The 8,555-nt window shown below is 44.1% G+C and overlaps 1 non-coding gene across 1 annotated transcript; it reads left to right on the top strand.

The window, feature by feature from the left end:
* The first annotated feature begins 1,258 nt into the window (after positions 1-1,258).
* LOC118622133 lies at positions 1,259-1,395 on the top strand. Its single transcript, XR_004957956.1, has one exon. It is a non-coding gene; the product is annotated as a U8 small nucleolar RNA (small nucleolar RNA).
* The last annotated feature ends 7,160 nt before the right edge of the window (positions 1,396-8,555 follow it).

Here is an 8,555-nt window from a genome sequence, read left to right as displayed (position 1 = left end):
ACATAGATGGGTGGCAAGGCATTCCTCTGAATCCACAAATTCAAACAGGAGCTAATAAACCCTATCAGCTACAAAAACTGTGTGGAATCAGACTGTGTGCAGAGGGAGGCAGAGGGAAAGAACTTGGCTTTTGACAACAGTGAAAGCAAGAGAAGCCCCAGTACCAACTCACTGGAGGCAGGAGAGGATGCTGCAGGGTCTAGCTCACAAGTGAATGTAACAGCATCTGAAGCTGCAATAAGGTCTCATGGTAATGGGGTAGACTGGACCCTATAAACTCTCAGAACTACAAGCGAAGCTCCTTCCAAGACAAAGCCCTGCAATTAGGAGACACTGATGGGAATGAAATCCCAGAGACAGGGACAAATAGGAAGAAGGTCCAAATAAAAGTAAGGGAGGGCCCTGGTTGTGTAGCTCATTTGGTTAGGGCATCATCCCAATATGCCAAAGTCGTGGGTTCAATCCCCAGTCAGAATATATAAAAGAATCAACCAATGAATGCATAAATAAGTGGAGCAACTAATCAATGTCTCTCTCCCTTCCTCTCTCTAAAATCAATTTTTTTAAAAAAATAAGGGAGGGAAGTAGAAGAGGCCATATGAGGCCATATGAACTCAAAACATATGAGGCCATCTTTTATTTTTTATTTTTTTATTAATCCTCACCTGAGGATATCTTTTTTCCCCCCAGATTATTAAATAGAGTGGAAGGGAGTGGGAACCGAACCCGGGTCTCTCTGGACCATAGGCCAACGCTCTAACCACTGAGCCAAACCGGCCAAGGCTTTAATATTTTTATTGATTTTTTTTAGAGAGAGAGGAAGGAAGAGAGAGATAGAAACATCAGTGTGAGAGAGAAACATCAATCGGCTGCCTCCTGCATGCCTCCTACCGGGGATCAAGCCTGCAACCTGGGCATGTACCCTGACCAGGAATTGAACCAGGACCTCTCGGTCCATGGGACAATGCTCGATCCACTAAGCCACACCAGCCAGGCAAAAAAAAACTTTTAATAAAAAAGATATACTATATATCTGGAAAAATTGATCTAGAATGGTCAATAGAGAGACATGGTCTATTGAAACTATTGGACTCAAAAGTAAAAAAAACAATTATGGCATCTAGGCAAAAAAAAAAGACCAAAGGAAAAAAATTTGTATTTTTTATTAGTTAACACTTTATCCAGAAAGCAATGAAAATTTGAACTACAGATTTTATATCCAGCCAAACTGATCTTCAACTATAAAGGCTAGAGAGAGATCTCAGGTAGGATCATCTTTATCATTTCTCCTTTTGTATGGCAGATCAGAACATGATGATTGGAGTTTGCATGAATCGTGATTAGTGTCTCTGTGTAATCAGAATTTGCAACACCCTGATTGCTCCTGACTCTTAAAAAATAATAATAATAAAGGCTATGGAGAAACCAGGAATATTGCAAAAACTCAGAGACTACTTTCTTTCTGAGAGATCAAACAAAGAAAAATATCAAAGTCAAATAATTAAGTATGGAAATAAATTGAGATCTGTTGTTGTTGTTAATCCTCACCCGAGGATATTTTTCCACTGATTTTTAGATAGAAGGGAGGGAGGGGGACAAAGGGGACAGAGAAACATTGATGTGAAAGAGACACATTGGTTGCTTCCTACAGAGTAGGAAATCAAACCTGCAACCCAGGTATGTGCCCTTGATTGAAATCAAACCTGAGACCCTTCTGTCTAAGGGCTGATGCTCTAACGGCTGAGCCAAACTAGCCAGGGTTATTGAGATTTTTTTAAAGTTTGGTGGTGTCCCTGGCTGGTTTGGCTCAGCGGCTGAAGCGACAGGGATGGCCTTCGGACTAGAGAGTCTCAGGTTTGTTTCCCGCTAAGGGCACAACCGCCCCCCCCCACACACAAAAAAAAGCTTGGGGGTGGATACACCCAGCTTTCTATTTGTCTCAAAACGTTTCTGAGCATTAGCAATGTTTTCTAATTTACAGCATAAATTTGTGGTTATGCGCATGTGACATATGGAAAGTTACTTAACATTTTAGTGCCTCGTTGGAGAAGAATAAGATAATAGCCCTGGCCAGTTTTGCTCAGCAGTTAGAGCATCAGCCCTAAAACCAAAGAGTCACGGGTTTGATTCCAGTCAAGGGCATGTACCTCAGTTGAGGTTCAGTCCCTGGCCTTGGTTGGGTGGGGTCATACAGGAAGCAACCAATTGACGTATCTCTCTCATATTGATGTTTCTCTCTCTCTCTCTCTCTCTCTCTCTCTCTCTCTCTCTCTCTCTCCCTTTCCCACTCTATCTGAAGATAAATGGACAAATATCCTCCGGTGAGGATTAAAAAAAGAATGGGATAATAGTCTCCACCCCACACCATTGTTAAGTACATTAAATATGTTAATATTGGTAAAGCTCTTTTATTTTTTAAAATATTTTTAGAGAGAGAGGAAGGGAGAGAGAGAGAGAAAGAGAAATATCGATTTGTCCTGCACACCTCTTACCGGGAAACGAACCAGCAACTTTTGGTGCACCGTCCAACCAAACTGAGCCACACCAGCCAGGGCTGTAAAGCTCCTTTAAAAACATAAAACAGCCCTGGCCAGTTTGGCCCAGCAGTTGGAGCATCGGCCTGCCGTCAGAGAGTCCGGGATTTGGTTCCCACTAGGGGCACGTACCAAAAAAAAAACCAAAAACAAAAACATAAAGCAGCCCTGCTGGAGAGGTCCCAGTTCGATTCCTGGTCAGGGCACATGCCTGGGTTGTGGGCTCAATCCCCAGTAGGGGAAATGCAAGAGGCAGCCAATCGATGTTTTTGTCTCTCTGTCCCTTCCTCTGTCTCTAAAAGAATGAATGAATGAATGAATGAATGAATGAATGAATGAATGAATATATACAAACAAATGGTTGTGTTTGATATATAAGTTAAATATTTTAAAGTTTCTGGATTAAAAATAATAACACTTACAAAGGTACAAGAAGAGTCCTCGTATGAAGTATATGCTTGAACAGAGTGTTAGAAAATATGATTATAATGTTAAATAGTTTCCAGGTATCATAAAAGGGCCCACATTACCCCTGGCCGGTTGGCTCAGCGGTTGGAGCTCGGCCTGTGGACCAGAGAGTTCTGGGTTTGGTTCCCGCTAGGGGCACATACCAAAAAAAAGTAAATAAATAAAAAACAAGTGCCCACGATCTGATTAAAAGAAATAATAGAATTGGCCCGTCCAGTGTGGCTCAATGGATTGAGCTTCGTCCCATGGACGAGGTCCCAGTTAGATTCCCTGTCAGGGCACATGCCCGGGTTTGGGGTTCATTCCCCAGGACAGGGCGTCCAGGAGGCAGCTGATAGACATTTCTCTCACATCAATGTTTCTCTCTCTCTAAAAAAAAAAAATCAATAAAAACATACTTTTAAAAAAAGAAATAATAGAATTGAAAGAAAGCTGCACAGTTCCAATAATATTCAGTGTATTTCTAGAAGACAGAACTCAGTTTCCATGAGGTTAAAGCCTTTCTTTATCCCACGTTTGCAACTCAGAGTAATGTGAGATAGTGCTCGTAGAAATACTTGCTGCATTTTACAATGGACATTTGAGCAAGTAACAAGTGATTCTGTCTCTCCTTTTTCTCAACTATAAATTTCTGTAATTGGACTAAGGTACCTCAAGGTCACAAATAAGTGTGGACCATAAAAGTAACCACAAAGGGTGATCTCATCATAAATTCCTAACCGGGCAGGTCATGGTGGATAGTCATATGTCAGGTCAGTAACTTCCCTAAATAAGAGGTTATCTTTGTCTTAAGCAATCCCTGTCCATTGTTGTTTAGGTTAACACATTTTTGAAATGCCTCTTTTTCAGACCCCCTCAAGCAAATCACTCTCAGGACTGCACATAATCTTGTTAAGGATCCTGTAATCTAATCAAAATGTATAAAAGATAGCCCTGGCCAGTTTGGCTCAGCCGTTAGAGTGTTGGCCTAAGGTCCAGAGAGACCAGGGTTTGGTTTGTCCCCGGCCCTGGTTGGGGCGTGTGGGTGGCAGCCACTTGATATGTCCCTTTCAAGTCAATGTTTCTCTCTCTCTCTCCCTCCCGCTCTATCTGAACAAAAAATGTCCTCGGGTGAGGATTAAAAAAAAAAAAATGTATAAAAGGTATAAAATAGCCCTGACCAGTGTGGCTCAGTTGGTTGGGAGTCATCCTTTGCATCAAAAGGTTACCAGTTCAGCCCTGGCCGGTTTGGCTCAGCGGTTAGAGCATCGGCCTGTGGTCCAGAGAGACTCAGGTTCGGTTCCCACTAAGGGCACATACCTTGTAACTCAGTTACAGTTCGTCCCCAGCCCTGGTTGGGTCGGTGGGTGGCAGTCACTCAATGTGTACCTTTCACATCGATATTTCTTTCTCTCTCTCTTCCTCTCTCTCCCTCCCACCTTATCTGAACAAAAAATGTCCTCCAGTGAGGATAAAAAAATTAATTAATTAATTAATTTAAAAAATTAAAAACAGCCCTGGACAGTTTTGCTCAGCGGTTAGAGCGTTGGCCTGCGGTCCAGAGACATGTACCTAAGGTCATGTACCTCGGTTGCAGTTTGTCCCTGGCCCTGGTTGGGTCGTGTGGGTGGCAGCCACTCGATATGTCCCTTTCACATCCATGTTTCTCTCTCTGTCTCCCTCCCTCCCACTCTATCTGAACAAAAAATGAAAAAATGTCCTCGGGTGAGGATAAAAATAAAATTAAAATTAAAAAAAAAACAAAAAACACAAAAGGTTACCAGTTCTATTCCTGGTATTCCTGGTTGGGGCACTAGCCCAGGTTCAGTTCAGTTCCCATATCGGGATGAGCAGAACGCAGGCCATTGATGTGTTGCTCTCACATGAATGTTTCTCTCCCTTCTCTGGCCCTCTCTCTAAAAAAATCCTTTTAAAAGAAACTGTAAAACTCATTCTCTGGAACACTTGAGATCTTGCTTCCTGGCATTGTCATCAGTTTGTCTCAAACAAACTCATAAAAATTCTCTATAGGTTTGGATGTTTCTTACATGGACAAGAGTATTTTCTAACAATGAAGATCTAAATGTTTTGAGAGCTTCATGTATTATTTTCATCCATTTTACATATCGACACTATACATAATATAATATTCCATTTAATAAAAGACTACCGCTAACAGCCTGTAAAAATGCATGAAACAATTTGTGGGGAGTGGTGAGTACAGCACCAGCTGTTAGACCAGTGGGGTCAGACCCCACCTGGGTTCAGCAACCTCAGTACTTGAGTCTACCTAGGAAAGAATTCAGAGTTAAGACTCAAACTATAAAAGAACATTTATTTGGAAAATCACAGAGGTACTAGAAGTAATTTGTAAAAGAAATGTGCTTAGGAAACAAGTTATAGAAGTAAAGGAAAGGACCTTGGACTTAGAAGTGAGGAAGGTAAAGGTAACTGGCCTGGGGGCGAAGGGGGGGGTGGCTCTGGGGCCTCTGTCCTAAGGCTTTAAGGGTGGAGATTTTAGGGGAGGTCCCAGGGGAAGATCTCAATAGAATATTCAGCAGCTTTCCTGGTAGTCCTTTCGTCCTTTCGTCCTTTCGTCCTTTCGTCCTTTCCGGGTGAGGGTCTCTACTGATTGGTCTGTGCCAGGGCAGGGACTCATTAGTCAATGCAGCTGGTTCTGAGGTCAGGTGTTGCTTGTCTGGTTTTGCTGTTTTACTAGGCCTGGAGCTGAAATACTACTGAGGTCTAGATGTTATCTCTAGGGAGGAAAGGTCAGGGGTCCAAACTGCATGCCCAGCAATATGCTAGGGGAGGAAAGGTCACCCTGGGGAAAAGATCCCACGCTATAGTTGTCCTTTGCTAGGCACCCTAGGCTTTCTGCCCTGGTGACCTTCTGTACCTGGCCCATCCTCCTGGCTCTGCTCATGTCTGTCTCACTGCCTACCACAAATTGTTTGTTGAATTAGATATGGTGTTTGACTTTACCAATTTGCTCCTGCTCTTCATTTAGGTTTTTGCCCAGTAGGCATTTGCAGACGTCTTTTCCATGTGGCATCCCACAGCTCCAGCCATCTGGGTGACTTCTCCGGCCTCCACCTGCATGGATGGCTCCCACCCACCAGCTCTCTCCCTCCCTGTCCTCCCTGGCACCTACTGTCGACACCACTCCTTAGCTCTTTCTGGAAAAACGGGGGACGCTGCTTTGTTTCCAAAAGTGTGAGCTCCCTAGGTATGAAAACTGGAGCTCACGGTTCCTTTCTCTTCCTTTTGACCAAGTCAGTCCTTGGTGAGTTAAATTTTACCTCCAGGAGACAAAGTTAGATTTAACAAAAGCAGCCCGGTGTTAAGTGACAGTGGAATGTTTTCTGGGCGCTGGGAGGGGCCCAGCTGGAGGACTCACCCGGCGGACCGCTGAGGTCACGCACCCAACCCTGGCAGGGAAGGCTCCCTCCCGCCAGCGCCCCGCCGCCGCCGGCCGGCGGCTCCGCTCCCGGGCTTGCAGCTGGGCCCCTCCACCCGCAGACAAAGGGGCCTGTGTCCCCGGGCCCTGAGCCTCTCCCGGCCGCGGACAGGCTCTGCCGAGGCTGGGGCGGGGAGCGTCGCACGTGACTCTGCGTGTGGCCGGTTCCCCAGTGGTCTGCAGTCTCCCCGAGCTCCAGCGTCCGCTACCCGAGCCCCGACTCCTGTCGGAGCCTCCCCTGCGCGACCCTGTGGGTAGAAGTCCCCAGCAGCAATCGCATGCCCCCCCCAGAATTGTGTAGCGCGCTCGAGCAAGTTCAGGCGCGGCCATCTGGGAATGTGAAATTCCTTTCAGCCTTCTCTGGACCCAGGGACTGCGCCTGAGTCTCCGGGAGCTGCTCTCCTTTGCTTCCCCCCAGGTAGCAGCCGGAATTTGGGGAAGAAGAGGAGTGCCTGACATTTACATAACTTGCCTACACACCAGGACTTGTGAAGTAAAGATTATGTTCCCATTCTGTCTTTCCATTTTTAGATAACGGAAGTTAGAATTTTTCCTCCTCTGTGCCCTAGGCTCTGGTTAATAACGTCTTCATCCACCAAATCCTCTAGCTATACATTTTACTAGACTCTTCCTATCCCTTTACTCCCACGTTCATTTGATGAATATTTGTTCATCGCCTTCTATGTGCTAAGGTCTGGAAATACTGTAATAACAAAGCAGACAAGACCCCTGTGCTCATATAACTTACATGGGGAAAAACGGATGACAATCACAACTACTTATTATAATTGCAAAAGGAATGAGAGCCCTCAAGACAAATTCCCCAGGTGCTGGGCAAGGGAAAAAACCAAATGAGTCTAGAAAAACCGAAATACATATGTGAATATAGTATATGACAAAGGAAGTAATATATAAAAATACATAGAGAGAGATTATTCATGAAACAGGAAAATATAGGTTGTTCAATATATGGTGTTGGGACAATGGATAACCATTTAGAAAAAAAAAAAAATTGAGTCCATATCTCAGAAGACACTCTTTAGGTGACTCATAATGAAACACTTAAAGATAAACTTTACTAGAAAAAAATATAGGTTGTTAAAATAATCTTAGAGCATGCTTTCCATTGAGCATGCCATGACCCCCCCTTCTTCTTCAGACGTGTATCTTTGCTTCCTCTCTCCTGAGCTCTAAAGGTTCCCACAAGACTTGCAACCACAGGAACAGTGAGCAGCAGCAGATCATCCCGGTTAACCCTCTGAACCTGTCTCCAAGGGACCTCCTTTTGCCTCTGTAACTTGTTTCCTGAGTCCCTGCAGCCCAGCCTAGGCTCACTCTTGTGATCTTGCCTCTTTTATCTTAAGCCCTTCCTTTGTTTTACTGCCCCAGCTTTAATAGACTTACTCTCAAAAAAGTAAATAAATCAATCAATCGTGGAGTGGGAAGTCCTTTTTTTTTTTTTTTTTTGATAATTTTTATTAGTATATTTGAACCAAACTGATGACAATTGCAGGGATTTCTCACAGATTGAGAAAATGCACTGGAGAATGGCAATTTTGCAGTTTATTTTATACATTAGAATAAAAGGAGAAGACATAAGGAGGGTTATGTGAAATCCATTGGTGGTGTCACTGGAAAGGGACCAGGCCTGAAGAGGGTCTGCCTCCAGCCCCCTGGTAGTGTGGGGGTTCTTGACTTTGTGTAGGAAAGATTTCACAACATGAGTCCAGGCAATTTTGAGAGTATGTTTATTTTATTTATTTGTTTATTTATTTAAGTTTTTAAAGCCAGAATTTATTTCTATTTAAAAATGCTCAAGAGACTTTATCTTTATTATTATTATTATTATTATTTTTATCCTCACCCGAGGACATTTTTCCATTTTTTGTTCAGGTAGAGTGAGAGGGAGAGAGAGGAAGAGAGAGAAAAACATCGATGGAGTGGCTGCCGCCCGCAAGACCAACCAGGGCCGGGACAAACAGCAACCTGCAACTGAGGTACTTGTCCCTAGTGGGAACTGAACCGGGGTCTCTCTGGACTGCAGGCCGACCCTCTAACCGCTGAACCAAACCAAACCGGCCAGGGCCTAAGAGACTTTAAAAAGGCCCAAAGGC

The sequence above is a fragment of the Molossus molossus genome, unplaced genomic scaffold (genome assembly GCF_014108415.1).
Source record: "Molossus molossus isolate mMolMol1 unplaced genomic scaffold, mMolMol1.p scaffold_m16_p_1, whole genome shotgun sequence".
In the NCBI taxonomy this organism is placed as follows: Eukaryota; Metazoa; Chordata; class Mammalia; order Chiroptera; family Molossidae; genus Molossus; species Molossus molossus.
Note: the sequence above shows the minus strand (reverse complement) of the source record. Positions and strands in the feature narration are given on the sequence as shown.